The sequence below is a fragment of the Microtus pennsylvanicus genome, chromosome 1, assembly GCF_037038515.1.
Source record: "Microtus pennsylvanicus isolate mMicPen1 chromosome 1, mMicPen1.hap1, whole genome shotgun sequence".
In the NCBI taxonomy this organism is placed as follows: Eukaryota; Metazoa; Chordata; class Mammalia; order Rodentia; family Cricetidae; genus Microtus; species Microtus pennsylvanicus.
Genome location: NC_134579.1, coordinates 142,179,161 through 142,186,881, shown reverse-complemented (window position 1 = coordinate 142,186,881; position 7,721 = coordinate 142,179,161).

Genomic DNA, 7,721 nt, shown 5'->3' with positions numbered 1-7,721 from the left:
ATTGGTGCTGGAAACTGAACCCCAGATCCTCCGGAAGAGCAGCCAATGCTCAGTGCTCTAAGAGTTGTGTGTGTGTGTGTGTGTGTGTGTGTGTGTGTGTGTGTGTGTGTGTGTGTGTGTGTGTCTGGTGTTATTTAGCCTTGGCTAGCCTCAATTTCACTATATAGATCAGGCTGTCATCAAACTCACAGAGATCCTCCAACCTCAGCCTCCTGAGTGCTGGGATTAAGGCACATGCCATCACCTCAGGCTCAAGTAGTTTGTTTTTATTAGTTTGTAAGTGTATGTTTCTGTGTGTGAGTGTCTACCACAATCACAGCATTTATAACCCTAGGCCTGACAAGGCAAAAAGACAGAAAGATACCAGGAGTTCACTAGCCAGGCTACCTAACCAGTCAGTGAGCTCCTGGTTCAAGGAGAGATACCATTCTCAAAAATTACAGTGTGGAGACACTGAGGAAGGTACCCAACATACACCTCTGGTCTGCACACACACATGTACACATACACTATACGTGCACAATAAAATAAGTAAAACTAAAATAAAACAAAAGCTCAGTGGTAGAGCCCCTGCCTAGACTCCCCCAGTGAGGGGCTGGTGTGTGGCTCAGTGGTAGAGCCCCTGCCTAGAATCCTCCAGTGAGGGGCTAGGGATGTGGCTCAGTGGTAGAGCCCCTGCCTAGAATCCCCCAGTGAGGGGCTGGGGTGTGGTTCAGTGGTAGAGCCCCTACCTAAAATCCCCCCAGTGAGAGGCTGGAGTGTGGCTCAGTGGTAGAGCCCCTACCTAGAATCCCCCAGTGAGGGGCTGGAGTGTGGCTCAGTGGTAGAGCCCTGCCTAGAATCCTCCAGTGAGGGGCTGATGGCATGTCTTAGTGGTAGAAAAAACTGTAAAGAAGACTCTGACATCAGACCAGATGCCTAGAAGAAGCAGAAACCAGCCAATTTGCCTGGAAGAGGCATAGATCAGAATCAATAGGGAATGACACTCTAGCCTATGGAGCTGCCTGCAGGCTATGCTGTGTGCTCCAGGTTCCCAGCTTTGTGAGCTGTCACCCATGCTGGGGTGAGCTTTGGTGGAGTCATTTCTGCTCCTGTAAACAACCCTAGTAAAACTCACTGGTTCACCAAGTTGGACTTTGGAGGTACCCATACTTTGGTCTGTCGTGGCTTCCCTATCTAGGTTAAATAAACATGTGTGTTGCATCTCCCCAGAAAAAGTTTTGTCACACAACATCTCTGCATATGCACGTTTGTGTGCTTACACTACACACATACACACACACACACAAACACAAAAATTTTACAAATAGAGCCAGCCAGTTGTGGCGCACGCCTTTAATCCTAGCACTCGGGAGGCAGAGGCAGGCAGGCCTCTGTGAATTCGAGGCCAGTCTGGTCTATAAAACAAGTTCCAGGACAGGCTCCAAAGCTACAGAGAAACCCTGTCTCAAAGAAAAAAAAATGTTGCAAATAGAATAATCCCATAACGCAGCAATTCTACTCCCAGGACTGCACCCAAGAAAGTTGAATGCAGACGGACAAATATTGATACATGAATGTTCACAGCAGCAGCATTTATTTCAGCCACAATATGTAAAGAACCTGAATGCTCATCTAAGGATGAACATGTGAACCAAATGCGGTATATCTTTACAATGGAATATTATTTGGTCATAAAAACGGAATACTGATACATGCCTTAAAATAGATAAACCTTGAAAACAGGATGCTATGTGAGCGGTGTGACACACAAAACGTCACATGGTCTATGAGCCCATTACATGAAATGTCCAAAGCAGGCAAGTCCTCAGAGAGAAAAGGTGGACCCTTGGTGCCGAATGCTGCAAGGAGGCAGCGATGGAAACACCTTAGAACCGAATGGCCTTGCAGAATGTGTTCCCATGCTAATACACTTCAGGATGACTCGTTTTATGCTGTGGAAACTTCACCTCAACAAAATGATGTTAAGCGAAGGACAAAGAAATAATTCCAAGCCAGGCTGTGGTGGCACACGGCTTTCATCCCAGTACTTGGGAGGCAGAGGCAGGTGGATCTCTGTGAGTTCTAGAACAGTTGGGGCTACACAGAGAAACCCTGTCCCAGAGAGAGAGAATTCCAGTGAGAATGATGGTGGCTTTTGCGGAGGTGGCTGCGGTGGAGATGGCTGGAATCTGCATATATTCTGGAGGTAGCAATGGCAGAATTTGCTGAGGGATCGCATGTTGGAAGGGAGAATGAGAAAAGTCAAAAATGATTCTCAAGGGGTTTTTGTGTTTTGATTGTTTTTTTTTTTTTAATCTGGAAAGTAGCTGTCAGGATGAAACTTCCACTTTGTGAGATAAAAGGAACCTGGAGGGGGAGGCAGAGACCAGACATGAAGACATGGGGAGGGCTGGGGTATCTAGTAGATTTCCAAGTAGAGTCACAGAGACCAAAGTGGGGATTTGAGTTCTGAGGTGAGGTCCAGCCTAGAGAGAGAGAGATGAGACGGAGACGGATGATCGAGTATATGGAGAGATTACATAGAAGACAGATAATAAACTTTAAACATATTAATATATGAAAGATGAGATAGACTGATGATAGATGACAGGAGAATAGATAGATGACTGATTGGATAGATTACTGACGATTGATTGGTAAATGATGTATGGTAGATCTAAGAGCTAGGTAAGAGAGATATATAATTGATAATGGTAGGATATATACTAGGGACGGATGAATAAATAGGTGAACTGTGAAAGAGAGATTGCCAAGATGAATGGAGAGACTAGAATGGATAGACTGATATGTGGGTGGGCAGATGGAAAGAAAAGGATTGGAAGGATGGGTGGGTGGTAGATGGATGGATTAGATGAATCAATATTTGATACAAAGATAACTAACATTGGGACTGGATAGACAGTCAAGTAGATAAAATGATTGCAATCCAAGTATAGGGACCAGAGCTGGATCATCCCCAGTATGCACATAAATGCTAGGCATGGCAGTACACACGCACAGTTCCAGAGACCAGGTGGCTGAGATATTAAGGTCCTCAAAGGTTGGTGGCCAGCCAATCTAGCCAACTTGGCAAGCCTCGGAATCAGTGAGAGACCCTGTTTCAAAAAAATAAGGTAAAGATGGCTCACCAGTTAAGAGCACAAACTGCTTTTGCAGAGGACCTGGGTCCAATTCTCAGCAACTACATGGTGGCTCACAACCACCTGTAACTCCAATTCCAGGGGATCTGCTATCCTCTTCTGGCCTGCACGGGCACTGAACACATGTGGTGCACATACATACATGAAGGCAGAACACCTTATACACATAGAATAAAAATAAATCTTAAAGAAAACATAAGGTGGAACATGATAGAGGAATTCACCCAAAATTGACCCAGCTTATATGAATGAGAAAACATACATGAACACACACACACAGTTAGGATCAGCTGGGCAGTGGTGGCACACACCTTTAATCCCAGCACTTGGGAGGCAGTCGATCTCTGTGAGTTCAAACCCAGCCTGGTCTACAGAGCAAGTTCCAAGATAACCATGGCTACACAGAGAAACCCTGTCTTGAAAAACGCACAAAACAAAAGATATGATCAATGAACAGACAGATAATAGGAGAGATAAGTGATACGTGGATAAATTAGATAACAATAGATGGATAAATATGGATAGATGATGACAGAGAGTCCATCACTAATGAAAGGAAGGAATGAAGACAGGAAGTAGCCAGACGCTGCCCCAATGCTGAAAGACCCTCAAGGACAAGGTGGCAACATCAGAGAAGCCTGCAAAGGAGCTAGAAGGGGGTTTTGAGTTTGGATGTCCCAGAATCCGAGGGAAAACAGTACACCAAGGAGGAAGGCTGCACAGAGAGCTTTCCCCTGGGATTTGTAGCTTGGCAACATTCTTTTGCTCACATATGACACTGAGGTAACACAGGAATCTTAATAAAGAGTTGAGGACTGAAAACATAAAGATTAAGCACTCTGCAGGAATGCCTATGGGATGCACGCGAAGAGAAGAAGTTGCTAAAATTAAATTTACCAGGGCCATCAAGATGGCTGAAGTGGTAAAAGTGCTTGCAGCCAAACGTGACGACCAAGAGTTCAATCTCCCAGCCCCACATGGTGGAAGGAGAGAACCAACTCCCAAAAGCTGTCAGCAAAGATCATAGCATAAACTAAACATCCATGGGTCCTTGCCAGGGAGACAAGGAGGTCCACCAAGGGGAAAGGAGACTGAGGAGACAGGACCAGAAGCAGGGACACTGTCTCTCCTGCAGTCAGGAAGAGTCAAAGGTTAATTCTGCAGGTGCCTAATACACCAGAGACCCAGGTTCAATCCCTAGCATTGCAGAAGGAAACAGAAAAGAAGGGAGCTGGCCTGCAGGGGAGCGTGAGGGGGATCAGGTGGTAGCGTGTTTGCCTAGCGTGCACAAAGACACGGATTTGAGTCCAAGCACTATAGAAATCTGGCATCTTCCTTTGCTTTCTGTTGCTGTGCTAGACACTGTGACCAAAGCAGCCACACACGAAATGACACAGCAAATATACAATGGGATGCCAGTTAGAAATGTGAGAAGCAAAATCCAGGGCTGGAGAGACGGCTCTGTGATGAAGAACACTCACTGCTCTCGCAGCAGACCTGTTTGGTTCCCAGCGCCCACGTGGCAGCTCACAAACGCCTGTCACTTCAGTTCCAGGGCATCTGAATGCACATGGTACACATCAACTCACGCAGGTACACACCCCCACGAATGAAAACTAAATAACCCATTGAAAAGAAGAAAGGAAGGAAGACCTAGGTATTATGCCACAAGCCTGTGATCCCAGTATTTGTCAGGTGGGGCCAGAGGACCCAGCAAGTTCAAGATCAACCTGGGCTTCCAGAGACCTGGTCTCAAAAAAAAAAAAAAGCAAACAAGAAGAAAAAGATGAGTATGGCTGCAGCCTGGGACTGGTGGGCCAGCGTGGAAATAGTCAGCCGAAGGAGAAGACTCCTGGCAGTGCCTGTGGGGGAAGGTACAGAGGACCTGACGCTGTGAGGGAAGTAAGGAGAAGGGAAATGTGTGACCTTAAGGCCCAGCAGCAAGGGTTTGTGCTGATGGCTTGGCTTTGAGTATGGGGAAAGCGGGTGTCTAGGGCAACGGCCTGGCCTGAGCAACTGGCAGAGTTTGGAATTGATCCCAGTGGCAGTTGCAGAGTCCCGGGGAGATGTTAAGGCTGGGATGGGGGTGGGGACTCAGTCAGATGCCAAAAAAAAAAAAAAAAAAAAAAAAAAAAAAAAAAAAAAAAAAAAAACCAAGGTGGCAACCAGCGCTGGGACACAAGCTTAAGAGATGAGAGACAAGAGAAGGATTGGAGCTCTGGCTCTGCCTCCAAATTCCTGTGGGCTCCAGGGCAAAATAAGACCCTCTACTCAAGCCTGTAACCCCAGCACTTGGGAGTTGGAGGCAGGAGAATCAGGCATTTAACGCCAGCCTTTGCTGTGTATCAAGGTCCTGCCAGCCAAAGCTGTGTGAGACCTTGTCTCTCTGGACCCCAGTTTTTCCATCTTACAAACAAGACATTAGGACTAAAAGACCCATGGAATAGGGCCCAGCGTTTGTCTACAATCCACTTCAATAGTAACGATGTTTGTCTGGTATATGCAAAGCCCTAGCTTTCATCCCCAGGACGATTTAAGGAGATGGACGCTGAAGAGATGGCTCACCCATTAAGAACACCGGTTGCTCTTCCAGAGGACCCAGACTCAGGTCCTTGCACCCACAAGGGGGCTCACAAACATTTGTAACTCCAAATCAGGGTATCCGCCCCCCTCTTCTGGCCTCCTTGAGCACTCCTTGCCCTTGGTGCACAAGTAGGTACACATGCCAGCACACACCCATACACATACAATCTTTTTTTTTTTTTTTTTTTTGGTTTTTCGAGACAGGGCTTCTCTGTGGTTTTGGAGCCTGTCCTGGAACTAGCTCTTGTAGACCAGGCTGGTCTCGAACTCACAGAGATCCGCCTGCCTCTGCCTCCCGAGCGCTGGGATTGAAGGCGTGCGCCACCACAACCCGGCCATACACATACAATCTTAAAACAGTCAAAGAGGAGCCAGGCGAGAGCGCGACGGATAAAGTGCCTGCTGCGCACGTGTGAGGGTCAGAGTCGGATCCCCGAAACCCACGCAAAATAGCCAGGTGTGGCCGTGCACATTTGTAATCCTAGTACTAGGGGGACAAAGGCAAGAGGATCCTTGCGGCTTGTGGAGCAGCCGGCCTAGACTAATCATAAAGCTCCAGGCCAATGGGAGACCCTGTCTCAAAAGCACAAGGTAGATAGCTCCTGAAGAGGAGGCAGCTGACCTTTGGACTGCACGCACACACACACACACACACACACACACACACACACACACACACACGACAAAATCAGTAAATGAATTTTGTCTTAAAGGTAGAAACAGAAAACCGGGCAGTGGTGGCCCATGCCTTTAATCCCAGCACTCGGAAGGCAGCGGCAGGTGGATCTCTGTGAGCTCAAGGCCAGCCTGGTCTATAGAGCTAGTTCCAGGACTGCCAGGGCTACACAGAGAAACCCTGTCACAAAAAAAAGTAAGACAGAAATTGCAACCATTTCTGAAGCAGCCCCAAACAAACTTCCATCACTTCATTTTCTTTTGCTTTTGGTTTTAAAAGGATTTCGTGCAGTCCAGGCTGGCCTCCAACTCACTATATAGCCAGGGCGAGCCTAGAGTTCTTGATTCTCCTGCTTCAGGCTCCAAATACTGGGATTACATGTCTGTGCCCCACACCTAGCTACTACTTATACTTTACAGTACATACTTAAGCTGAACAACATTCTGGGCATCGATGATAATAAAATTAAAACATCAGTCAACTCTGAAAAATGGTGAAGATACTCGATCTAATATTTGGTCAAGATTCATTATGTAAAAATAAACAAACATGTCCATGTCCTCAGTATATGAATTTGCTTTCATCTTTAATAAGTGGTAAAAATGATATGCATTATTTTGAAATAAACAATTTTAGAGTTTAGTATCTGTAAATGTTTACATACATATTTTATACTACTATATTTCCAAGAACACGTAAAAATTCCTCAAACCCTGTAATCCCAGCACTTGAGAGGCAGAGGCAGGTGGATCTCTGTGAGTTCGAGGCCAGCCTGGTCTACAAAGAGAGTTCCAGGACAGGCTCCAAAGCTACAGAGAAACCCTGTCTCGAAAAACCAGGAAAAAAAATTCCTCAAACCTTAAAGCATCACTAGTGTTAAAAGTTTTGAGAGTCTCAAGACTGAGCTGGGCATTATAGCTCATGCCTGTAATCCAAGGGCTGGGAAGCAGAGGCAGGCTGTCAGTCTGAAGCCAGCCTGGTCTACATGATGCCTGTAATCCAAGGGCTGGGAAGCAGAGGCAGGCTGTCAATCTGAAGCCAGCCTGGTCTACATGATGAAACTATGTCTGAAGAAGAGGGGGCAAGAGAAAGAGGAAGAGAAGAAAAGGAGGAGGAGGAAAAAGAGGAGGAAGAGGAGCAGGAGGAGATGAAGAAAAGAAAAAGAAGAGGAGGAGGAGGAAGCATCTCTAGACTAAACTAGATGTAGTGGTACATAAACCTGTAGCCCCAGATTGAAGGATCTGGAAGTTCAATTGTCATCCTCAGCTATATAGGGAGATCAGGCTGGTCTGGGCTGCATTAGACTCTGTCTCAAAAAT